The sequence below is a fragment of the Hyla sarda genome, unplaced genomic scaffold (genome assembly GCF_029499605.1).
Source record: "Hyla sarda isolate aHylSar1 unplaced genomic scaffold, aHylSar1.hap1 scaffold_697, whole genome shotgun sequence".
Classification (NCBI taxonomy): Eukaryota; Metazoa; Chordata; class Amphibia; order Anura; family Hylidae; genus Hyla; species Hyla sarda.
In genome coordinates this window covers 133,368-158,899 of record NW_026610715.1, presented here as the reverse complement: position 1 = coordinate 158,899, position 25,532 = coordinate 133,368, and the positions used below count along the sequence as shown (strand labels likewise).

The 25,532-nt window shown below is 46.2% G+C and overlaps 11 non-coding genes and 1 pseudogene across 11 annotated transcripts; all 12 read left to right on the top strand.

The window, feature by feature from the left end:
- The first annotated feature begins 1,665 nt into the window (after nt 1–1,665).
- LOC130343936 (U2 spliceosomal RNA) lies at nt 1,666–1,856 on the top strand. Its single transcript, XR_008883067.1, has one exon. It is a non-coding gene; the product is annotated as a U2 spliceosomal RNA (small nuclear RNA).
- A 2,091-nt stretch (nt 1,857–3,947) lies between these two features.
- Nucleotides 3,948–4,138, top strand: LOC130343935 (U2 spliceosomal RNA). Its single transcript, XR_008883066.1, has one exon. It is a non-coding gene; the product is annotated as a U2 spliceosomal RNA (small nuclear RNA).
- Nucleotides 4,139–6,221: 2,083 nt separating this feature from the next.
- On the top strand, nt 6,222–6,412 carry LOC130343895 (U2 spliceosomal RNA). The gene has a single exon (XR_008883031.1). It is a non-coding gene; the product is annotated as a U2 spliceosomal RNA (small nuclear RNA).
- A 2,091-nt stretch (nt 6,413–8,503) lies between these two features.
- LOC130343934 (U2 spliceosomal RNA) lies at nt 8,504–8,694 on the top strand. Its single transcript, XR_008883065.1, has one exon. It is a non-coding gene; the product is annotated as a U2 spliceosomal RNA (small nuclear RNA).
- Nucleotides 8,695–10,798: 2,104 nt separating this feature from the next.
- Nucleotides 10,799–10,989, top strand: LOC130343854 (U2 spliceosomal RNA). The gene has a single exon (XR_008883001.1). It is a non-coding gene; the product is annotated as a U2 spliceosomal RNA (small nuclear RNA).
- Nucleotides 10,990–13,080: 2,091 nt separating this feature from the next.
- Nucleotides 13,081–13,271, top strand: LOC130343932 (U2 spliceosomal RNA). The gene has a single exon (XR_008883063.1). It is a non-coding gene; the product is annotated as a U2 spliceosomal RNA (small nuclear RNA).
- Nucleotides 13,272–15,357: 2,086 nt separating this feature from the next.
- LOC130343933 (U2 spliceosomal RNA) lies at nt 15,358–15,548 on the top strand. Its single transcript, XR_008883064.1, has one exon. It is a non-coding gene; the product is annotated as a U2 spliceosomal RNA (small nuclear RNA).
- Nucleotides 15,549–17,633: 2,085 nt separating this feature from the next.
- LOC130343921 (U2 spliceosomal RNA) lies at nt 17,634–17,824 on the top strand. The gene has a single exon (XR_008883053.1). It is a non-coding gene; the product is annotated as a U2 spliceosomal RNA (small nuclear RNA).
- A 2,098-nt stretch (nt 17,825–19,922) lies between these two features.
- LOC130343881 (U2 spliceosomal RNA) lies at nt 19,923–20,032 on the top strand (annotated as a pseudogene).
- Nucleotides 20,033–20,775: 743 nt separating this feature from the next.
- Nucleotides 20,776–20,958, top strand: LOC130343879 (U2 spliceosomal RNA). Its single transcript, XR_008883021.1, has one exon. It is a non-coding gene; the product is annotated as a U2 spliceosomal RNA (small nuclear RNA).
- Nucleotides 20,959–23,049: 2,091 nt separating this feature from the next.
- Nucleotides 23,050–23,240, top strand: LOC130343868 (U2 spliceosomal RNA). The gene has a single exon (XR_008883013.1). It is a non-coding gene; the product is annotated as a U2 spliceosomal RNA (small nuclear RNA).
- Nucleotides 23,241–25,325: 2,085 nt separating this feature from the next.
- LOC130343931 (U2 spliceosomal RNA) lies at nt 25,326–25,516 on the top strand. The gene has a single exon (XR_008883062.1). It is a non-coding gene; the product is annotated as a U2 spliceosomal RNA (small nuclear RNA).
- Nucleotides 25,517–25,532: the final 16 nt, after the last annotated feature.

Genomic DNA, 25,532 nt, shown 5'->3' with positions numbered 1-25,532 from the left:
GACCGTACTAACTATGTAACTATGTAACATAACATGGGGGGGGGGGGGGGGGGTCTCCTGGCTGTTCACACAGGTGTGTCATTGCTGTACATTGACCATGCATTGCTTCTGTGGTATTGCAAAGGCAAAGACAAATGCTTCCAGCCATCCATTGCACTAATGGATTGGTCATCAGCTGGCTGTCTATGTCCCGCATCAATATAGACCAAAGTACAGAGGGTTAGGCTATGCTATTGTGCACCTACCTGATGCATCAGAAGGTGCGAGGCCCTTGCTAAATTCTGTGCACAGACTTTGAGATCTATACTTTAGACTGTATCTAAACCTGCTCCAACATGGACTGACATTCTGGCCTACTTTCAGCCGATGCGACTTGTCTGTCGCTGAACAGTCGCTTTTTATGTATTCAGCACCTATGTATAATGTTGTAAAAATGCTCTAGAAGCTAAAGTCGCAGAAATGTCACACATATTTGGCCTGCAACTTTCTGTGCGACAAATTCAGACAGGAAAAATCAGTATAAATCCTTAGAAAATTATCCCCCAGTGTCTCCATCTGCTGGCGGTATTGAATAAGCATTGCTGCACTGATGGGGTATGCATTAGACGAAAAAAAAGAAGAAAAAGAAGAATAATACGCCCAGAAAAGAGGCGAAAAGGAGAAAAACGTAAAAAAACGTGAAAAAAAAGTAAGAGGAAGAGAAGGGAAAAAAAGGTGGAAATGGGTTTAAAAGTGATTTCGGCGGAGATATATATATATATATATATATATATATATATATATATATATATACGCGCACACACACACATATATATAAACGTATTCTCCGTTGAGATATTGCAGCCGCTGCTGTGTCCAGGCCCAGGAGCCTTAGCACTGTGCTGTGATGTCACTCAATACCACTGACATCACTAGGTGTAAACAACATCTCTCCTTTGCTGTGTATGTGACTATGGAGCTGTTTGGTGATGTCGTCTATTATGGCCTTCATAGAAGCAACAGGAGATTGTTGCATCCATCTAGAACCCTCAGAACTACAGTGCTATGATGTCACTCACTTCCACAGGCCTTGCAGAGTGTAAACAACAACAACCCAGCTTTGTTGTGTATGTAACCATAGGGATTTGTGATGTCACCTAGAACCTTCACAGCAGCGACAGCTTTATGAGGAGCATCAGCACTGCTCTGCCTGAGCAGAACCATCACCGCCATAGGTTGTCAAATAACCCGGATTTAACCCACACAGGTAAGTCCAATGGGGTGCAGGCATGTCCTCTATGCTTACAGCTTCCCGTGGGTGTTGGTTTGATACCGTTTGGGGACAGCCAAGGAGGCATCTGCAGGCAACAAAGGTAGGTGTGTGCTTGTGTGTGTGTTTCCTATGCAGATCCTAAGCCCAGTGTCACATGCAAGTAGGAGGAGTAAGAAGGGTTCCTGGCAAATCCGGGTTATGGATTGCATTTAAAAAGGCCCCCTGGGAGTGCAATGGGCCCCTGTCTTGCTGCTTAGCAATAATGGTATGGGTTTAGGTTCTGCTGTGTGTACTGGTGGTTGACTGCCCCCCAGCCCAGAGTGTGCATGGAAAATTGTCTGGCAGCCTCCCTGACAGCAAGCAGTGATAGTGCCCATGAAGGGGACCTTGTTGGGCCCGCCCCTTTCACGGTTATCGCTTCTCGGCCTTTTGGCTAAGATCAAGTGTAGTATCTGTTCTTATCAGTTTAATATCTGATACGTCCCCTATCTGGGGACCATATATTAAATGGATTTTTGAGAACGGGGGCCGATTTCGAAGCTTGCTTCCGTCGCCCTATGCATTGACCCGATATGGCAGTATCTTCGGGTACAGTGCACCACCCCCTTACAGGGTTAAAAAGAAAGATTCCTACTTTCATTGCTACCTGCTTGCTGGCTAGCCAGCTAGCCAGCCCTGTGGGCCTTGCTGCTGCTGCAGCCAAAAAACAAAAGGTGCTGCTGCTGCTGCTTCTGCTGCTTCTGCTTCTGCTTGTGTCTGGCCGCTGTTGGAGCGTCCAGGCACAGGACTTCTGCTGCTGCTGACTAAATGGCCTCCTTAATTGGATCATTTGAGTAGCCAGCACACCTGTGCAGGTAGGGCATGACATGATAGGCAGCTGCCTTGATAGCGGGTGGGTGCTGAATGTTCCTAATTGACAAAATAAGATTAATGCTTATGAAGAAATATAAAATCTCATCCCTTCCCCAATATCGCGCCACACCCCTACCCCTTAATTCCCTGGTTGAACTTGATGGACATATGTCTTTTTTCGACCGTACTAACTATGTAACTATGTAACATAACATGGGGGGGGGGGGGGGGGTCTCCTGGCTGTTCACACAGGTGTGTCATTGCTGTACATTGACCATGCATTGCTTCTGTGGTATTGCAAAGGCAAAGACAAATGCTTCCAGCCATCCATTGCACTAATGGATTGGTCATCAGCTGGCTGTCTATGTCCCGCATCAATATAGACCAAAGTACAGAGGGTTAGGCTATGCTATTGTGCACCTACCTGATGCATCAGAAGGTGCGAGGCCCTTGCTAAATTCTGTGCACAGACTTTGAGATCTATACTTTAGACTGTATCTAAACCTGCTCCAACATGGACTGACATTCTGGCCTACTTTCAGCCGATGCGACTTGTCTGTCGCTGAACAGTCGCTTTTTATGTATTCAGCACCTATGTATAATGTTGTAAAAATGCTCTAGAAGCTAAAGTCGCAGAAATGTCACACATATTTGGCCTGCAACTTTCTGTGCGACAAATTCAGACAGGAAAAATCAGTATAAATCCTTAGAAAATTATCCCCCAGTGTCTCCATCTGCTGGCGGTATTGAATAAGCATTGCTGCACTGATGGGGTATGCATTAGACGAAAAAAAAGAAGAAAAAGAAGAATAATACGCCCAGAAAAGAGGCGAAAAGGAGAAAAACGTAAAAAAACGTGAAAAAAAAGTAAGAGGAAGAGAAGGGAAAAAAAGGTGGAAATGGGTTTAAAAGTGATTTCGGCGGAGAATATATATATATATATATATATATATATATATATATATATATACGCGCACACACACACATATATATAAACGTATTCTCCGTTGAGATATTGCAGCCGCTGCTGTGTCCAGGCCCAGGAGCCTTAGCACTGTGCTGTGATGTCACTCAATACCACTGACATCACTAGGTGTAAACAACATCTCTCCTTTGCTGTGTATGTGACTATGGAGCTGTTTGGTGATGTCGTCTATTATGGCCTTCATAGAAGCAACAGGAGATTGTTGCATCCATCTAGAACCCTCAGAACTACAGTGCTATGATGTCACTCACTTCCACAGGCCTTGCAGAGTGTAAACAACAACAACCCAGCTTTGTTGTGTATGTAACCATAGGGATTTGTGATGTCACCTAGAACCTTCACAGCAGCGACAGCTTTATGAGGAGCATCAGCACTGCTCTGCCTGAGCAGAACCATCACCGCCATAGGTTGTCAAATAACCCGGATTTAACCCACACAGGTAAGTCCAATGGGGTGCAGGCATGTCCTCTATGCTTACAGCTTCCCGTGGGTGTTGGTTTGATACCGTTTGGGGACAGCCAAGGAGGCATCTGCAGGCAACAAAGGTAGGTGTGTGCTTGTGTGTGTGTTTCCTATGCAGATCCTAAGCCCAGTGTCACATGCAAGTAGGAGGAGTAAGAAGGGTTCCTGGCAAATCCGGGTTATGGATTGCATTTAAAAAGGCCCCCTGGGAGTGCAATGGGCCCCTGTCTTGCTGCTTAGCAATAATGGTATGGGTTTAGGTTCTGCTGTGTGTACTGGTGGTTGACTGCCCCCCAGCCCAGAGTGTGCATGGAAAATTGTCTGGCAGCCTCCCTGACAGCAAGCAGTGATAGTGCCCATGAAGGGCACCTTGTTGGGCCCGCCCCTTTCACGGTTATCGCTTCTCGGCCTTTTGGCTAAGATCAAGTGTAGTATCTGTTCTTATCAGTTTAATATCTGATACGTCCCCTATCTGGGGACCATATATTAAATGGATTTTTGAGAACGGGGGCCGATTTCGAAGCTTGCTTCCGTCGCCCTATGCATTGACCCGATATGGCAGTATCTTCGGGTACAGTGCACCACCCCCTTACAGGGTTAAAAAGAAAGATTCCTACTTTCATTGCTACCTGCTTGCTGGCTAGCCAGCTAGCCAGCCCTGTGGGCCTTGCTGCTGCTGCAGCCAAAAAACAAAAGGTGGTGCTGCTGCTGCTTCTGCTTCTGCTTGTGTCTGGCCGCTGTTGGAGCGTCCAGGCACAGGACTTCTGCTGCTGCTGACTAAATGGCCTCCTTAATTGGATCATTTGAGTAGCCAGCACACCTGTGCAGGTAGGGCATGACATGATAGGCAGCTGCCTTGATAGCGGGTGGGTGCTGAATGTTCCTAATTGACAAAATAAGATTAATGCTTATGAAGAAATATAAAATCTCATCCCTTCCCCAATATCGCGCCACACCCCTACCCCTTAATTCCCTGGTTGAACTTGATGGACATATGTCTTTTTTCGACCGTACTAACTATGTAACTATGTAACATAACATGGGGGGGGGGGGGGGGTCTCCTGGCTGTTCACACAGGTGTGTCATTGCTGTACATTGACCATGCATTGCTTCTGTGGTATTGCAAAGGCAAAGACAAATGCTTCCAGCCATCCATTGCACTAATGGATTGGTCATCAGCTGGCTGTCTATGTCCCGCATCAATATAGACCAAAGTACAGAGGGTTAGGCTATGCTATTGTGCACCTACCTGATGCATCAGAAGGTGCGAGGCCCTTGCTAAATTCTGTGCACAGACTTTGAGATCTATACTTTAGACTGTATCTAAACCTGCTCCAACATGGACTGACATTCTGGCCTACTTTCAGCCGATGCGACTTGTCTGTCGCTGAACAGTCGCTTTTTATGTATTCAGCACCTATGTATAATGTTGTAAAAATGCTCTAGAAGCTAAAGTCGCAGAAATGTCACACATATTTGGCCTGCAACTTTCTGTGCGACAAATTCAGACAGGAAAAATCAGTATAAATCCTTAGAAAATTATCCCCCAGTGTCTCCATCTGCTGGCGGTATTGAATAAGCATTGCTGCACTGATGGGGTATGCATTAGACGAAAAAAAAGAAGAAAAAGAAGAATAATACGCCCAGAAAAGAGGCGAAAAGGAGAAAAACGTAAAAAAACGTGAAAAAAAAGTAAGAGGAAGAGAAGGGAAAAAAAGGTGGAAATGGGTTTAAAAGTGATTTCGGCGGAGAATATATATATATATATATATATATATATATATATATATATATATACGCGCACACACACACATATATATAAACGTATTCTCCGTTGAGATATTGCAGCCGCTGCTGTGTCCAGGCCCAGGAGCCTTAGCACTGTGCTGTGATGTCACTCAATACCACTGACATCACTAGGTGTAAACAACATCTCTCCTTTGCTGTGTATGTGACTATGGAGCTGTTTGGTGATGTCGTCTATTATGGCCTTCATAGAAGCAACAGGAGATTGTTGCATCCATCTAGAACCCTCAGAACTACAGTGCTATGATGTCACTCACTTCCACAGGCCTTGCAGAGTGTAAACAACAACAACCCAGCTTTGTTGTGTATGTAACCATAGGGATTTGTGATGTCACCTAGAACCTTCACAGCAGCGACAGCTTTATGAGGAGCATCAGCACTGCTCTGCCTGAGCAGAACCATCACCGCCATAGGTTGTCAAATAACCCGGATTTAACCCACACAGGTAAGTCCAATGGGGTGCAGGCATGTCCTCTATGCTTACAGCTTCCCGTGGGTGTTGGTTTGATACCGTTTGGGGACAGCCAAGGAGGCATCTGCAGGCAACAAAGGTAGGTGTGTGCTTGTGTGTGTGTTTCCTATGCAGATCCTAAGCCCAGTGTCACATGCAAGTAGGAGGAGTAAGAAGGGTTCCTGGCAAATCCGGGTTATGGATTGCATTTAAAAAGGCCCCGTGGGAGTGCAATGGGCCCCTGTCTTGCTGCTTAGCAATAATGGTATGGGTTTAGGTTCTGCTGTGTGTACTGGTGGTTGACTGCCCCCCAGCCCAGAGTGTGCATGGAAAATTGTCTGGCAGCCTCCCTGACAGCAAACAGTGATAGTGCCCATGAAGGGCACCTTGTTGGGCCCGCCCCTTTCACGGTTATCGCTTCTCGGCCTTTTGGCTAAGATCAAGTGTAGTATCTGTTCTTATCAGTTTAATATCTGATACGTCCCCTATCTGGGGACCATATATTAAATGGATTTTTGAGAACGGGGGCTGATTTCGAAGCTTGCTTCCGTCGCCCTATGCATTGACCCGATATGGCAGTATCTTCGGGTACAGTGCACCACCCCCTTACAGGGTTAAAAAGAAAGATTCCTACTTTCATTGCTACCTGCTTGCTGGCTAGCCAGCTAGCCAGCCCTGTGGGCCTTGCTGCTGCTGCAGCCAAAAAACAAAAGGTGGTGCTGCTGCTGCTTCTGCTGCTTCTGCTTCTGCTTGTGTCTGGCCGCTGTTGGAGCGTCCAGGCACAGGACTTCTGCTGCTGCTGACTAAATGGCCTCCTTAATTGGATCATTTGAGTAGCCAGCACACCTGTGCAGGTAGGGCATGACATGATAGGCAGCTGCCTTGATAGCGGGTGGGTGCTGAATGTTCCTAATTGACAAAATAAGATTAATGCTTATGAAGAAATATAAAATCTCATCCCTTCCCCAATATCGCGCCACACCCCTACCCCTTAATTCCCTGGTTGAACTTGATGGACATATGTCTTTTTTCGACCGTACTAACTATGTAACTATGTAACATAACATGGGGGGGGGGGGGGGGTCTCCTGGCTGTTCACACAGGTGTGTCATTGCTGTACATTGACCATGCATTGCTTCTGTGGTATTGCAAAGGCAAAGACAAATGCTTCCAGCCATCCATTGCACTAATGGATTGGTCATCAGCTGGCTGTCTATGTCCCGCATCAATATAGACCAAAGTACAGAGGGTTAGGCTATGCTATTGTGCACCTACCTGATGCATCAGAAGGTGCGAGGCCCTTGCTAAATTCTGTGCACAGACTTTGAGATCTATACTTTAGACTGTATCTAAACCTGCTCCAACATGGACTGACATTCTGGCCTACTTTCAGCCGATGCGACTTGTCTGTCGCTGAACAGTCGCTTTTTATGTATTCAGCACCTATGTATAATGTTGTAAAAATGCTCTAGAAGCTAAAGTCGCAGAAATGTCACACATATTTGGCCTGCAACTTTCTGTGCGACAAATTCAGACAGGAAAAATCAGTATAAATCCTTAGAAAATGATCCCCCAGTGTCTCCATCTGCTGGCGGTATTGAATAAGCATTGCTGCACTGATGGGGTATGCATTAGACGAAAAAAAAGAAGAAAAAGAAGAATAATACGCCCAGAAAAGAGGCGAAAAGGAGAAAAACGTAAAAAAACGTGAAAAAAAAGTAAGAGGAAGAGAAGGGAAAAAAAGGTGGAAATGGGTTTAAAAGTGATTTCGGCGGAGAAATATATATATATATATATATATATATATATATATATATATATACGCGCACACACACACATATATATAAACGTATTCTCCGTTGAGATATTGCAGCCGCTGCTGTGTCCAGGCCCAGGAGCCTTAGCACTGTGCTGTGATGTCACTCAATACCACTGACATCACTAGGTGTAAACAACATCTCTCCTTTGCTGTGTATGTGACTATGGAGCTGTTTGGTGATGTCGTCTATTATGGCCTTCATAGAAGCAACAGGAGATTGTTGCATCCATCTAGAACCCTCAGAAATACAGTGCTATGATGTCACTCACTTCCACAGGCCTTGCAGAGTGTAAACAACAACAACCCAGCTTTGTTGTGTATGTAACCATAGGGATTTGTGATGTCACCTAGAACCTTCACAGCAGCGACAGCTTTATGAGGAGCATCAGCACTGCTCTGCCTGAGCAGAACCATCACCGCCATAGGTTGTCAAATAACCCGGATTTAACCCACACAGGTAAGTCCAATGGGGTGCAGGCATGTCCTCTATGCTTACAGCTTCCCGTGGGTGTTGGTTTGATACCGTTTGGGGACAGCCAAGGAGGCATCTGCAGGCAACAAAGGTAGGTGTGTGCTTGTGTGTGTGTTTCCTATGCAGATCCTAAGCCCAGTGTCACATGCAAGTAGGAGGAGTAAGAAGGGTTCCTGGCAAATCCGGGTTATGGATTGCATTTAAAAAGGCCCCGTGGGAGTGCAATGGGCCCCTGTCTTGCTGCTTAGCAATAATGGTATGGGTTTAGGTTCTGCTGTGTGTACTGGTGGTTGACTGCCCCCCAGCCCAGAGTGTGCATGGAAAATTGTCTGGCAGCCTCCCTGACAGCAAGCAGTGATAGTGCCCATGAAGGGCACCTTGTTGGGCCCGCCCCTTTCACGGTTATCGCTTCTCGGCCTTTTGGCTAAGATCAAGTGTAGTATCTGTTCTTATCAGTTTAATATCTGATACGTCCCCTATCTGGGGACCATATATTAAATGGATTTTTGAGAACGGGGGCCGATTTCGAAGCTTGCTTCCGTCGCCCTATGCATTGACCCGATATGGCAGTATCTTCGGGTACAGTGCACCACCCCCTTACAGGGTTAAAAAGAAAGATTCCTACTTTCATTGCTACCTGCTTGCTGGCTAGCCAGCTAGCCAGCCCTGTGGGCCTTGCTGCTGCTGCAGCCAAAAAACAAAAGGTGGTGCTGCTGCTGCTTCTGCTGCTTCTGCTTCTGCTTGTGTCTGGCCGCTGTTGGAGCGTCCAGGCACAGGACTTCTGCTGCTGCTGACTAAATGGCCTCCTTAATTGGATCATTTGAGTAGCCAGCACACCTGTGCAGGTAGGGCATGACATGATAGGCAGCTGCCTTGATAGCGGGTGGGTGCTGAATGTTCCTAATTGACAAAATAAGATTAATGCTTATGAAGAAATATAAAATCTCATCCCTTCCCCAATATCGCGCCACACCCCTACCCCTTAATTCCCTGGTTGAACTTGATGGACATATGTCTTTTTTCGACCGTACTAACTATGTAACTATGTAACATAACATGGGGGGGGGGGGGGGGTCTCCTGGCTGTTCACACAGGTGTGTCATTGCTGTACATTGACCATGCATTGCTTCTGTGGTATTGCAAAGGCAAAGACAAATGCTTCCAGCCATCCATTGCACTAATGGATTGGTCATCAGCTGGCTGTCTATGTCCCGCATCAATATAGACCAAAGTACAGAGGGTTAGGCTATGCTATTGTGCACCTACCTGATGCATCAGAAGGTGCGAGGCCCTTGCTAAATTCTGTGCACAGACTTTGAGATCTATACTTTAGACTGTATCTAAACCTGCTCCAACATGGACTGACATTCTGGCCTACTTTCAGCCGATGCGACTTGTCTGTCGCTGAACAGTCGCTTTTTATGTATTCAGCACCTATGTATAATGTTGTAAAAATGCTCTAGAAGCTAAAGTCGCAGAAATGTCACACATATTTGGCCTGCAACTTTCTGTGCGACAAATTCAGACAGGAAAAATCAGTATAAATCCTTAGAAAATTATCCCCCAGTGTCTCCATCTGCTGGCGGTATTGAATAAGCATTGCTGCACTGATGGGGTATGCATTAGACGAAAAAAAAGAAGAAAAAGAAGAATAATACGCCCAGAAAAGAGGCGAAAAGGAGAAAAACGTAAAAAAACGTGAAAAAAAAGTAAGAGGAAGAGAAGGGAAAAAAAGGTGGAAATGGGTTTAAAAGTGATTTCGGCGGAGAATATATATATATATATATATATATATATATATATATATATATATATGTATATATATACGCGCACACACACCCATATATATAAACGTATTCTCCGTTGAGATATTGCAGCCGCTGCTGTGTCCAGGCCCAGGAGCCTTAGCACTGTGCTGTGATGTCACTCAATACCACTGACATCACTAGGTGTAAACAACATCTCTCCTTTGCTGTGTATGTGACTATGGAGCTGTTTGGTGATGTCGTCTATTATGGCCTTCATAGAAGCAACAGGAGATTGTTGCATCCATCTAGAACCCTCAGAACTACAGTGCTATGATGTCACTCACTTCCACAGGCCTTGCAGAGTGTAAACAACAACAACCCAGCTTTGTTGTGTATGTAACCATAGGGATTTGTGATGTCACCTAGAACCTTCACAGCAGCGACAGCTTTATGAGGAGCATCAGCACTGCTCTGCCTGAGCAGAACCATCACCGCCATAGGTTGTCAAATAACCCGGATTTAACCCACACAGGTAAGTCCAATGGGGTGCAGGCATGTCCTCTATGCTTACAGCTTCCCGTGGGTGTTGGTTTGATACCGTTTGGGGACAGCCAAGGAGGCATCTGCAGGCAACAAAGGTAGGTGTGTGCTTGTGTGTGTGTTTCCTATGCAGATCCTAAGCCCAGTGTCACATGCAAGTAGGAGGAGTAAGAAGGGTTCCTGGCAAATCCGGGTTATGGATTGCATTTAAAAAGGCCCCGTGGGAGTGCAATGGGCCCCTGTCTTGCTGCTTAGCAATAATGGTATGGGTTTAGGTTCTGCTGTGTGTACTGGTGGTTGACTGCCCCCCAGCCCAGAGTGTGCATGGAAAATTGTCTGGCAGCCTCCCTGACAGCAAGCAGTGATAGTGCCCATGAAGGGCACCTTGTTGGGCCCGCCCCTTTCACGGTTATCGCTTCTCGGCCTTTTGGCTAAGATCAAGTGTAGTATCTGTTCTTATCAGTTTAATATCTGATACGTCCCCTATCTGGGGACCATATATTAAATGGATTTTTGAGAACGGGGGCCGATTTCGAAGCTTGCTTCCGCCGCCCTATGCATTGACCCGATATGGCAGTATCTTCGGGTACAGTGCACCACCCCCTTACAGGGTTAAAAAGAAAGATTCCTACTTTCATTGCTACCTGCTTGCTGGCTAGCCAGCTAGCCAGCCCTGTGGGCCTTGCTGCTGCTGCAGCCAAAAAACAAAAGGTGGTGCTGCTGCTGCTTCTGCTGCTTCTGCTTCTGCTTGTGTCTGGCCGCTGTTGGAGCGTCCAGGCACAGGACTTCTGCTGCTGCTGACTAAATGGCCTCCTTAATTGGATCATTTGAGTAGCCAGCACACCTGTGCAGGTAGGGCATGACATGATAGGCAGCTGCCTTGATAGCGGGTGGGTGCTGAATGTTCCTAATTGACAAAATAAGATTAATGCTTATGAAGAAATATAAAATCTCATCCCTTCCCCAATATCGCGCCACACCCCTACCCCTTAATTCCCTGGTTGAACTTGATGGACATATGTCTTTTTTCGACCGTACTAACTATGTAACTATGTAACATAACATGGGGGGGGGGGGGGTCTCCTGGCTGTTCACACAGGTGTGTCATTGCTGTACATTGACCATGCATTGCTTCTGTGGTATTGCAAAGGCAAAGACAAATGCTTCCAGCCATCCATTGCACTAATGGATTGGTCATCAGCTGGCTGTCTATGTCCCGCATCAATATAGACCAAAGTACAGAGGGTTAGGCTATGCTATTGTGCACCTACCTGATGCATCAGAAGGTGCGAGGCCCTTGCTAAATTCTGTGCACAGACTTTGAGATCTATACTTTAGACTGTATCTAAACCTGCTCCAACATGGACTGACATTCTGGCCTACTTTCAGCCGATGCGACTTGTCTGTCGCTGAACAGTCGCTTTTTATGTATTCAGCACCTATGTATAATGTTGTAAAAATGCTCTAGAAGCTAAAGTCGCAGAAATGTCACACATATTTGGCCTGCAACTTTCTGTGCGACAAATTCAGACAGGAAAAATCAGTATAAATCCTTAGAAAATTATCCCCCAGTGTCTCCATCTGCTGGCGGTATTGAATAAGCATTGCTGCACTGATGGGGTATGCATTAGACGAAAAAAAAGAAGAAAAAGAAGAATAATACGCCCAGAAAAGAGGCGAAAAGGAGAAAAACGTAAAAAAACGTGAAAAAAAAGTAAGAGGAAGAGAAGGGAAAAAAAGGTGGAAATGGGTTTAAAAGTGATTTCGGCGGAGAAATATATATATATATATATATATATATATATATATATATATATATACGCGCACACACACACATATATATAAACGTATTCTCCGTTGAGATATTGCAGCCGCTGCTGTGTCCAGGCCCAGGAGCCTTAGCACTGTGCTGTGATGTCACTCAATACCACTGACATCACTAGGTGTAAACAACATCTCTCCTTTACTGTGTATGTGACTATGGAGCTGTTTGGTGATGTCGTCTATTATGGCCTTCATAGAAGCAACAGGAGATTGTTGCATCCATCTAGAACCCTCAGAACTACAGTGCTATGATGTCACTCACTTCCACAGGCCTTGCAGAGTGTAAACAACAACAACCCAGCTTTGTTGTGTATGTAACCATAGGGATTTGTGATGTCACCTAGAACCTTCACAGCAGCGACAGCTTTATGAGGAGCATCAGCACTGCTCTGCCTGAGCAGAACCATCACCGCCATAGGTTGTCAAATAACCCGGATTTAACCCACACAGGTAAGTCCAATGGGGTGCAGGCATGTCCTCTATGCTTACAGCTTCCCGTGGGTGTTGGTTTGATACCGTTTGGGGACAGCCAAGGAGGCATCTGCAGGCAACAAAGGTAGGTGTGTGCTTGTGTGTGTGTTTCCTATGCAGATCCTAAGCCCAGTGTCACATGCAAGTAGGAGGAGTAAGAAGGGTTCCTGGCAAATCCGGGTTATGGATTGCATTTAAAAAGGCCCCGTGGGAGTGCAATGGGCCCCTGTCTTGCTGCTTAGCAATAATGGTATGGGTTTAGGTTCTGCTGTGTGTACTGGTGGTTGACTGCCCCCCAGCCCAGAGTGTGCATGGAAAATTGTCTGGCAGCCTCCCTGACAGCAAGCAGTGATAGTGCCCATGAAGGGCACCTTGTTGGGCCCGCCCCTTTCACGGTTATCGCTTCTCGGCCTTTTGGCTAAGATCAAGTGTAGTATCTGTTCTTATCAGTTTAATATCTGATACGTCCCCTATCTGGGGACCATATATTAAATGGATTTTTGAGAACGGGGGCCGATTTCGAAGCTTGCTTCCGTCGCCCTATGCATTGACCCGATATGGCAGTATCTTCGGGTACAGTGCACCACCCCCTTACAGGGTTAAAAAGAAAGATTCCTACTTTCATTGCTACCTGCTTGCTGGCTAGCCAGCTAGCCAGCCCTGTGGGCCTTGCTGCTGCTGCAGCCAAAAAACAAAAGGTGGTGCTGCTGCTGCTTCTGCTGCTTCTGCTTCTGCTTGTGTCTGGCCGCTGTTGGAGCGTCCAGGCACAGGACTTCTGCTGCTGCTGACTAAATGGCCTCCTTAATTGGATCATTTGAGTAGCCAGCACACCTGTGCAGGTAGGGCATGACATGATAGGCAGCTGCCTTGATAGCGGGTGGGTGCTGAATGTTCCTAATTGACAAAATAAGATTAATGCTTATGAAGAAATATAAAATCTCATCCCTTCCCCAATATCGCGCCACACCCCTACCCCTTAATTCCCTGGTTGAACTTGATGGACATATGTCTTTTTTCGACCGTACTAACTATGTAACTATGTAACATAACATGGGGGGGGGGGGGGGGGTCTCCTGGCTGTTCACACAGGTGTGTCATTGCTGTACATTGACCATGCATTGCTTCTGTGGTATTGCAAAGGCAAAGACAAATGCTTCCAGCCATCCATTGCACTAATGGATTGGTCATCAGCTGGCTGTCTATGTCCCGCATCAATATAGACCAAAGTACAGAGGGTTAGGCTATGCTATTGTGCACCTACCTGATGCATCAGAAGGTGCGAGGCCCTTGCTAAATTCTGTGCACAGACTTTGAGATCTATACTTTAGACTGTATCTAAACCTGCTCCAACATGGACTGACATTCTGGCCTACTTTCAGCCGATGCGACTTGTCTGTCGCTGAACAGTCGCTTTTTATGTATTCAGCACCTATGTATAATGTTGTAAAAATGCTCTAGAAGCTAAAGTCGCAGAAATGTCACACATATTTGGCCTGCAACTTTCTGTGCGACAAATTCAGACAGGAAAAATCAGTATAAATCCTTAGAAAATTATCCCCCAGTGTCTCCATCTGCTGGCGGTATTGAATAAGCATTGCTGCACTGATGGGGTATGCATTAGACGAAAAAAAAGAAGAAAAAGAAGAATAATACGCCCAGAAAAGAGGCGAAAAGGAGAAAAACGTAAAAAAACGTGAAAAAAAAGTAAGAGGAAGAGAAGGGAAAAAAAGGTGGAAATGGGTTTAAAAGTGATTTCGGCGGAGAAATATATATATATATATATATATATATATATATATATACGCGCACACACACACATATATATAAACGTATTCTCCGTTGAGATATTGCAGCCGCTGCTGTGTCCAGGCCCAGGAGCCTTAGCACTGTGCTGTGATGTCACTCAATACCACTGACATCACTAGGTGTAAACAACATCTCTCCTTTGCTGTGTATGTGACTATGGAGCTGTTTGGTGATGTCGTCTATTATGGCCTTCATAGAAGCAACAGGAGATTGTTGCATCCATCTAGAACCCTCAGAACTACAGTGCTATGATGTCACTCACTTCCACAGGCCTTGCAGAGTGTAAACAACAACAACCCAGCTTTGTTGTGTATGTAACCATAGGGATTTGTGATGTCACCTAGAACCTTCACAGCAGCGACAGCTTTATGAGGAGCATCAGCACTGCTCTGCCTGAGCAGAACCATCACCGCCATAGGTTGTCAAATAACCCGGATTTAACCCACACAGGTAAGTCCAATGGGGTACAGGCATGTCCTCTATGCTTACAGCTTCCCGTGGGTGTTGGTTTGATACCGTTTGGGGACAGCCAAGGAGGCATCTGCAGGCAACAAAGGTAGGTGTGTGCTTGTGTGTGTGTTTCCTATGCAGATCCTAAGCCCAGTGTCACATGCAAGTAGGAGGAGTAAGAAGGGTTCCTGGCAAATCCGGGTTATGGATTGCATTTAAAAAGGCCCCGTGGGAGTGCAATGGGCCCCTGTCTTGCTGCTTAGCAATAATGGTATGGGTTTAGGTTCTGCTGTGTGTACTGGTGGTTGACTGCCCCCCAGCCCAGAGTGTGCATGGAAAATTGTCTGGCAGCCTCCCTGACAGCAAGCAGTGATAGTGCCCATGAAGGGCACCTTGTTGGGCCCGCCCCTTTCACGGTTATCGCTTCTCGGCCTTTTGGCTAAGATCAAGTGTAGTATCTGTTCTTATCAGTTTAATATCTGATACGTCCCCTATCTGGGGACCATATATTAAATGGATTTTTGAGAACGGGGGCCGATTTCGAAGCTTGCTTCCGTCGCCCTATGCATTGACCCGATATGGCAGTATCTTCGGGTACAGTGCACCACCTCCTTACAGGGTTAAAAAGAAAGATTCCTACTTTCATTGCTACCTGCTTGCTGGCTAGCCAGCTAGCCAGCCCTGTGGGCCTTGCTGCTGCTGCAGCCAAAAAACAAAAGGTGGTGCTGCTGCTGCTTCTGCTGCTTCTGCTTCTGCTTGTGTCTGGCCGCTGTTGGAGCGTCCAGGCACAGGACTTCTGCTGCTGCTGACTAAATGGCCTCCTTAATTGGATCATTTGAGTAGCCAGCACACCTGTGCAGGTAGGGCATGACATGATAGGCAGCTGCCTTGATAGCGGGTGGGTGCTGAATGTTCCTAATTGACAAAATAAGATTAATGCTTATGAAGAAATATAAAATCTCATCCCTTCCCCAATATCGCGCCACACCCCTACCCTTTAATTCCCTGGTTGAACTTGATGGACATATGTCTTTTTTCGACCGTACTAACTATGTAACTATGTAACATAACATGGGGGGGGGGGGGGGGTCTCCTGGCTGTTCACACAGGTGTGTCATTGCTGTACATTGACCATGCATTGCTTCTGTGGTATTGCAAAGGCAAAGACAAATGCTTCCAGCCATCCATTGCACTAATGGATTGGTCATCAGCTGGCTGTCTATGTCCCGCATCAATATAGACCAAAGTACAGAGGGTTAGGCTATGCTATTGTGCACCTACCTGATGCATCAGAAGGTGCGAGGCCCTTGCTAAATTCTGTGCACAGACTTTGAGATCTATACTTTAGACTGTATCTAAACCTGCTCCAACATGGACTGACATTCTGGCCTACTTTCAGCCGATGCGACTTGTCTGTCGCTGAACAGTCGCTTTTTATGTATTCAGCACCTATGTATAATGTTGTAAAAATGCTCTAGAAGCTAAAGTCTCAGAAATGTCACACATATTTGGCCTGCAACTTTCTGTGCGACAAATTCAGACAGGAAAAATCAGTATAAATCCTTAGAAAATTATCCCCCAGTGTCTCCATCTGCTGGCGGTATTGAATAAGCATTGCTGCACTGATGGGGTATGCATTAGACGAAAAAAAAGAAGAAAAAGAAGAATAATACGCCCAGAAAAGAGGCGAAAAGGAGAAAAACGTAAAAAAACGTGAAAAAAAAGTAAGAGGAAGAGAAGGGAAAAAAAGGTGGAAATGGGTTTAAAAGTGATTTCGGCGGAGAAATATATATATATATATATATATATATATATATATATACGCGCACACACACACATACATATAAACGTATTCTCCGTTGAGATATTGCAGCCGCTGCTGTGTCCAGGCCCAGGAGCCTTAGCACTGTGCTGTGATGTCACTCAATACCACTGACATCACTAGGTGTAAACAACATCTCTCCTTTGCTGTGTATGTGACTATGGAGCTGTTTGGTGATGTCGTCTATTATGGCCTTCATAGAAGCAACAGGAGATTGTTGCATCCATCTAGAACCCTCAGAACTACAGTGCTATGATGTCACTCACTTCCACAGGCCTTGCAGAGTGTAAACAACAACAACCCAGCTTTGTTGTGTATGTAACCATAGGGATTTGTGATGTCACCTAGAACCTTCACAGCAGCGACAGCTTTATGAGGAGCATCAGCACTGCTCTGCCTGAGCAGAACCATCACCGCCATAGGTTGTCAAATAACCCGGATTTAACCCACACAGGTAAGTCCAATGGGGTGCAGGCATGTCCTCTATGCTTACAGCTTCCCGTGGGTGTTGGTTTGATACCGTTTGGGGACAGCCAAGGAGGCATCTGCAGGCAACAAAGGTAGGTGTGTGCTTGTGTGTGTGTTTCCTATGCAGATCCTAAGCCCAGTGTCACATGCAAGTAGGAGGAGTAAGAAGGGTTCCTGGCAAATCCGGGTTATGGATTGCATTTAAAAAGGCCCCGTGGGAGTGCAATGGGCCCCTGTCTTGCTGCTTAGCAATAATGGTATGGGTTTAGGTTCTGCTGTGTGTACTGGTGGTTGACTGCCCCCCAGCCCAGAGTGTGCATGGAAAATTGTCTGGCAGCCTCCCTGACAGCAAGCAGTGATAGTGCCCATGAAGGGCACCTTGTTGGGCCCGCCCCTTTCACGGTTATCGCTTCTCGGCCTTTTGGCTAAGATCAAGTGTAGTATCTGTTCTTATCAGTTTAATATCTGATACGTCCCCTATCTGGGGACCATATATTAAATGGATTTTTGAGAACGGGGGCCGATTTTGAAGCTTGCTTCCGTCGCCCTATGCATTGACCCGATATGGCAGTATCTTCGGGTACAGTGCACCACCCCCTTACAGGGTTAAAAAGAAAGATTCCTACTTTCATTGCTACCTGCTTGCTGGCTAGCCAGCTAGCCAGCCCTGTGGGCCTTGCTGCTGCTGCAGCCAAAAAACAAAAGGTGGTGCTGCTGCTGCTTCTGCTGCTTCTGCTTCTGCTTGTGTCTGGCCGCTGTTGGAGCGTCCAGGCACAGGACTTCTGCTGCTGCTGACTAAATGGCCTCCTTAATTGGATCATTTGAGTAGCCAGCACACCTGTGCAGGTAGGGCATGACATGATAGGCAGCTGCCTTGATAGCGGGTGGGTGCTGAATGTTCCTAATTGACAAAATAAGATTAATGCTTATGAAGAAATATAAAATCTCATCCCTTCCCCAATATCGCGCCACACCCCTACCCCTTAATTCCCTGGTTGAACTTGATGGACATATGTCTTTTTTCGACCGTACTAACTATGTAACTATGTAACATAGCATGGGGGGGGGGGGGGGGGGGTCTCCTGGCTGTTCACACAGGTGTGTCATTGCTGTACATTGACCATGCATTGCTTCTGTGGTATTGCAAAGGCAAAGACAAATGCTTCCAGCCATCCATTGCACTAATGGATTGGTCATCAGCTGGCTGTCTATGTCCCGCATCAATATAGACCAAAGTACAGAGGGTTAGGCTATGCTATTGTGCACCTACCTGATGCATCAGAAGGTGCGAGGCCCTTGCTAAATTCTGTGCACAGACTTTGAGATCTATACTTTAGACTGTATCTAAACCTGCTCCAACATGGACTGACATTCTGGCCTACTTTCAGCCGATGCGACTTGTCTGTCGCTGAACAGTCGCTTTTTATGTATTCAGCACCTATGTATAATGTTGTAAAAATGCTCTAGAAGCTAAAGTCGCAGAAATGTCACACATATTTGGCCTGCAACTTTCTGTGCGACAAATTCAGACAGGAAAAATCAGTATAAATCCTTAGAAAATTATCCCCCAGTGTCTCCATCTGCTGGCGGTATTGAATAAGCATTGCTGCACTGATGGGGTATGCATTAGACGAAAAAAAAGAAGAAAAAGAAGAATAATACGCCCAGAAAAGAGGCGAAAAGGAGAAAAACGTAAAAAAACGTGAAAAAAAAGTAAGAGGAAGAGAAGGGAAAAAAAGGTGGAAATGGGTTTAAAAGTGTTTTCGGCGGAGAAATATATATATATATATATATATATATATATATATATATATATATATACGCGCACACACACACATATATATAAACGTATTCTCCGTTGAGATATTGCAGCCGCTGCTGTGTCCAGGCCCAGGAGCCTTAGCACTGTGCTGTGATGTCACTCAATACCACTGACATCACTAGGTGTAAACAACATCTCTCCTTTGCTGTGTATGTGACTATGGAGCTGTTTGGTGATGTCGTCTATTATGGCCTTCATAGAAGCAACAGGAGATTGTTGCATCCATCTAGAACCCTCAGAACTACAGTGCTATGATGTCACTCACTTCCACAGGCCTTGCAGAGTGTAAACAACAACAACCCAGCTTTGTTGTGTATGTAACCATAGGGATTTGTGATGTCACCTAGAACCTTCACAGCAGCGACAGCTTTATGAGGAGCATCAGCACTGCTCTGCCTGAGCAGAACCATCACCGCCATAGGTTGTCAAATAACCCGGATTTAACCCACACAGGTAAGTCCAATGGGGTGCAGGCATGTCCTCTATGCTTACAGCTTCCCGTGGGTGTTGGTTTGATACCGTTTGGGGACAGCCAAGGAGGCATCTGCAGGCAACAAAGGTAGGTGTGTGCTTGTGTGTGTGTTTCCTATGCAGATCCTAAGCCCAGTGTCACATGCAAGTAGGAGGAGTAAGAAGGGTTCCTGGCAAATCCGGGTTATGGATTGCATTTAAAAAGGCCCCGTGGGAGTGCAATGGGCCCCTGTCTTGCTGCTTAGCAATAATGGTATGGGTTTAGGTTCTGCTGTGTGTACTGGTGGTTGACTGCCCCCCAGCCCAGAGTGTGCATGGAAAATTGTCTGGCAGCCTCCCTGACAGCAAGCAGTGATAGTGCCCATGAAGGGCACCTTGTTGGGCCCGCCCCTTTCACGGTTATCGCTTCTCGGCCTTTTGGCTAAGATCAAGTGTAGTATCTGTTCTTATCAGTTTTCATGCTGGTGGGTATGGGTGCTGCATGGAGGATGCAGGTGTACCAGGGCTTTCCGGGGCTGGTTCTGAGGAATCAGCTCGACGGCTGCCCCGATGTGACCTGTTCCCTCCGGGTCTCGCCATGAGGCTGAGAGGGTCTAGAGCCGAGGTACTTTTGTGCCTCGGGGAGTGGTGACCCCGAGGTGCCGAAACTCACTGGGAGAATAGACTCACTGAGTTGAAGCACGGGCACCATAATCTCTTCACCTTGTGGCACTCACCTCTTGATTCCCGGCCTTCTGGCTAGGATCAGAGAAATTTTTATAGATCCGGCCGGATGTCCGGGCAGTATATCTGCACACATTCACTTATTTATTTCTTTTTTGTCTCACTGTGTCACTTTTTGCGTGTTGTGTGTTCACAGGATTTGTCAGGATGCGGTAGCCCTTCTGGGTGTCCCTCCTGGCGGTCTAGGGGAGGTGTGTGTGGCCATTAGGTTCCGCACCTCCCTGCAAACACCCCGGGTACTCCTGCTTTGGCAGGGTACCTACCGTAATCGGCTCTGCGGGCAGATACCTTGGCTAACGCCAAGGGGGATGCCGGGAGCATTTGTGGTCCCCTAGTAGCTTCGGCGAAAAGGGACATCGAACCTGGAACCTCGCAGGTACCTTTTGGTCCGGAGGCGAAGGGTAAGGTTTGTTGGGGGGCCTCTCTCCTATCGGAGTAGGGCTTGCGATAGACCGCATCCTTTGTGCACGTTTTTTTAGTGTAACACGTTTGCACTTTTTCTTGCACTTTGGGTGAATCGAAAGCACGTTCCTCGGCTTTAGATAAAAAAAAAAAAAAAAATCTGTTCTTATCAGTTTAATATCTGATACCTCCCCTATCTGGGGACCATATATTAAATGGATTTTTGAGAACGGGGGCCGATTTCGAAGCTTGCTTCCGTCGCCCTATGCATTGACCCGATATGGCAGTATCTTCGGGTACAGTGCACCACCCCCTTACAGGGTTAAAAAGAAAGATTCCTACTTTCATTGCTACCTGCTTGCTGGCTAGCCAGCTAGCCAGCCCTGTGGGCCTTGCTGCTGCTGCAGCCAAAAAACAAAAGGTGGTGCTGCTGCTGCTTCTGCTGCTTCTGCTTCTGCTTGTGTCTGGCCCCTGTTGGAGCGTCCAGGCACAGGACTTCTGCTGCTGCTGACTAAATGGCCTCCTTAATTGGATCATTTGAGTAGCCAGCACACCTGTGCAGGTAGGGCATGACATGATAGGCAGCTGCCTTGATAGCGGGTGGGTGCTGAATGTTCCTAATTGACAAAATAAGATTAATGCTTATGAAGAAATATAAAATCTCATCCCTTCCCCAATATCGCGCCACACCCCTACCCCTTAATTCCCTGGTTGAACTTGATGGACATATGTCTTTTTTCGACCGTACTAACTATGTAACTATGTAACATAAAATGGGGGGGGGGGGGGTCTCCTGGCTGTTCACACAGGTGTGTCATTGCTGTACATTGACCATGCATTGCTTCTGTGGTATTGCAAAGGCAAAGACAAATGCTTCCAGCCATCCATTGCACTAATGGATTGGTCATCAGCTGGCTGTCTATGTCCCGCATCAATATAGACCAAAGTACAGAGGGTTAGGCTATGCTATTGTGCACCTACCTGATGCATCAGAAGGTGCGAGGCCCTTGCTAAATTCTGTGCACAGACTTTGAGATCTATACTTTAGACTGTATCTAAACCTGCTCCAACATGGACTGACATTCTGGCCTACTTTCAGCCGATGCGACTTGTCTGTCGCTGAACAGTCGCTTTTTATGTATTCAGCACCTATGTATAATGTTGTAAAAATGCTCTAGAAGCTAAAGTCGCAGAAATGTCACACATATTTGGCCTGCAACTTTCTGTGCGACAAATTCAGACAGGAAAAATCAGTATAAATCCTTAGAAAATTATCCCCCAGTGTCTCCATCTGCTGGCGGTATTGAATAAGCATTGCTGCACTGATGGGGTATGCATTAGACGAAAAAAAAGAAGAAAAAGAAGAATAATACGCCCAGAAAAGAGGCGAAAAGGAGAAAAACGTAAAAAAACGTGAAAAAAAAGTAAGAGGAAGAGAAGGGAAAAAAAGGTGGAAATGGGTTTAAAAGTGATTTCGGCGGAGAAATATATATATATATATATATATATATATATATATATATATATATACGCGCACACACACACATATATATAAACGTATTCTCCGTTGAGATATTGCAGCCGCTGCTGTGTCCAGGCCCAGGAGCCTTAGCACTGTGCTGTGATGTCACTCAATACCACTGACATCACTAGGTGTAAACAACATCTCTCCTTTGCTGTGTATGTGACTATGGAGCTGTTTGGTGATGTCGTCTATTATGGCCTTCATAGAAGCAACAGGAGATTGTTGCATCCATCTAGAACCCTCAGAACTACAGTGCTATGATGTCACTCACTTCCACAGGCCTTGCAGAGTGTAAACAACAACAACCCAGCTTTGTTGTGTATGTAACCATAGGGATTTGTGATGTCACCTAGAACCTTCACAGCAGCGACAGCTTTATGAGGAGCATCAGCACTGCTCTGCCTGAGCAGAACCATCACCGCCATAGGTTGTCAAATAACCCGGATTTAACCCACACAGGTAAGTCCAATGGGGTGCAGGCATGTCCTCTATGCTTACAGCTTCCCGTGGGTGTTGGTTTGATACCGTTTGGGGACAGCCAAGGAGGCATCTGCAGGCAACAAAGGTAGGTGTGTGCTTGTGTGTGTGTTTCCTATGCAGATCCTAAGCCCAGTGTCACATGCAAGTAGGAGGAGTAAGAAGGGTTCCTGGCAAATCCGGGTTATGGATTGCATTTAAAAAGGCCCCGTGGGAGTGCAATGGGCCCCTGTCTTGCTGCTTAGCAATAATGGTATGGGTTTAGGTTCTGCTGTGTGTACTGGTGGTTGACTGCCCCCCAGCCCAGAGTGTGCATGGAAAATTGTCTGGCAGCCTCCCTGACAGCAAGCAGTGATAGTGCCCATGAAGGGCACCTTGTTGGGCCCGCCCCTTTCACGGTTATCGCTTCTCGGCCTTTTGGCTAAGATCAAGTGTAGTATCTGTTCTTATCAGTTTAATATCTGATACCTCCCCTATCTGGGGACCATATATTAAATGGATTTTTGAGAACGGGGGCCGATTTCGAAGCTTGCTTCCGTCGCCCTATGCATTGACCCGATATGGCAGTATCTTCGGGTACAGTGCACCACCCCCTTACAGGGTTAAAAAGAAAGATTCCTACTTTCATTGCTACCTGCTTGCTGGCTAGCCAGCTAGCCAGCCCTGTGGGCCTTGCTGCTGCTGCAGCCAAAAAACAAAAGGTGGTGCTGCTGCTGCTTCTGCTGCTTCTGCTTGTGTCTGGCCGCTGTTGGAGCGTCCAGGCACAGGACTTCTGCTGCTGCTGACTAAATGGCCTCCTTAATTGGATCATTTGAGTAGCCAGCACACCTGTGCAGGTAGGGCATGACATGATAGGCAGCTGCCTTGATAGCGGGTGGGTGCTGAATGTTCCTAATTGACAAAATAAGATTAATGCTTATGAAGAAATATAAAATCTCATCCCTTCCCCAATATCGCGCCACACCCCTACCCCTTAATTCCCTGGTTGAACTTGATGGACATATGTCTTTTTTCGACCGTACTAACTATGTAACTATGTAACATAACATGGGGGGGGGGGGGGGGTCTCCTGGCTGTTCACACAGGTGTGTCATTGCTGTACATTGACCATGCATTGCTTCTGTGGTATTGCAAAGGCAAAGACAAATGCTTCCAGCCATCCATTGCACTAATGGATTGGTCATCAGCTGGCTGTCTATGTCCCGCATCAATATAGACCAAAGTACAGAGGGTTAGGCTATGCTATTGTGCACCTACCTGATGCATCAGAAGGTGCGAGGCCCTTGCTAAATTCTGTGCACAGACTTTGAGATCTATACTTTAGACTGTATCTAAACCTGCTCCAACATGGACTGACATTCTGGCCTACTTTCAGCCGATGCGACTTGTCTGTCGCTGAACAGTCGCTTTTTATGTATTCAGCACCTATGTATAATGTTGTAAAAATGCTCTAGAAGCTAAAGTCGCAGAAATGTCACACATATTTGGCCTGCAACTTTCTGTGCGACAAATTCAGACAGGAAAAATCAGTATAAATCCTTAGAAAATTATCCCCCAGTGTCTCCATCTGCTGGCGGTATTGAATAAGCATTGCTGCACTGATGGGGTATGCATTAGACGAAAAAAAAGAAGAAAAAGAAGAATAATACGCCCAGAAAAGAGGCGAAAAGGAGAAAAACGTAAAAAAACGTGAAAAAAAAGTAAGAGGAAGAGAAGGGAAAAAAAGGTGGAAATGGGTTTAAAAGTGATTTCGGCGGAGAAATATATATATATATATATATATATATATATATATATATATATACGCGCACACACACACATATATATAAACGTATTCTCCGTTGAGATATTGCAGCCGCTGCTGTGTCCAGGCCCAGGAGCCTTAGCACTGTGCTGTGATGTCACTCAATACCACTGACATCACTAGGTGTAAACAACATCTCTCCTTTGCTGTGTATGTGACTATGGAGCTGTTTGGTGATGTCGTCTATTATGGCCTTCATAGAAGCAACAGGAGATTGTTGCATCCATCTAGAACCCTCAGAACTACAGTGCTATGATGTCACTCACTTCCACAGGCCTTGCAGAGTGTAAACAACAACAACCCAGCTTTGTTGTGTATGTAACCATAGGGATTTGTGATGTCACCTAGAACCTTCACAGCAGCGACAGCTTTATGAGGAGCATCAGCACTGCTCTGCCTGAGCAGAACCATCACCGCCATAGGTTGTCAAATAACCCGGATTTAACCCACACAGGTAAGTCCAATGGGGTGCAGGCATGTCCTCTATGCTTACAGCTTCCCGTGGGTGTTGGTTTGATACCGTTTGGGGACAGCCAAGGAGGCATCTGCAGGCAACAAAGGTAGGTGTGTGCTTGTGTGTGTGTTTCCTATGCAGATCCTAAGCCCAGTGTCACATGCAAGTAGGAGGAGTAAGAAGGGTTCCTGGCAAATCCGGGTTATGGATTGCATTTAAAAAGGCCCCGTGGGAGTGCAATGGGCCCCTGTCTTGCTGCTTAGCAATAATGGTATGGGTTTAGGTTCTGCTGTGTGTACTGGTGGTTGACTGCCCCCCAGCCCAGAGTGTGCATGGAAAATTGTCTGGCAGCCTCCCTGACAGCAAGCAGTGATAGTGCCCATGAAGGGCACCTTGTTGGGCCCGCCCCTTTCACGGTTATCGCTTCTCGGCCTTTTGGCTAAGATCAAGTGTAGTATCTGTTCTTATCAGTTTAATATCTGATACGTCCCCTATCTGGGGACCATATATTAAATGGATTTTTGAGAACGGGGGCCGATTTCGAAGCTTGCTTCCGTCGCCCTATGCATTGACCCGATATGGCAGTATCTTCGGGTACAGTGCACCACCCCCTTACAGGGTTAAAA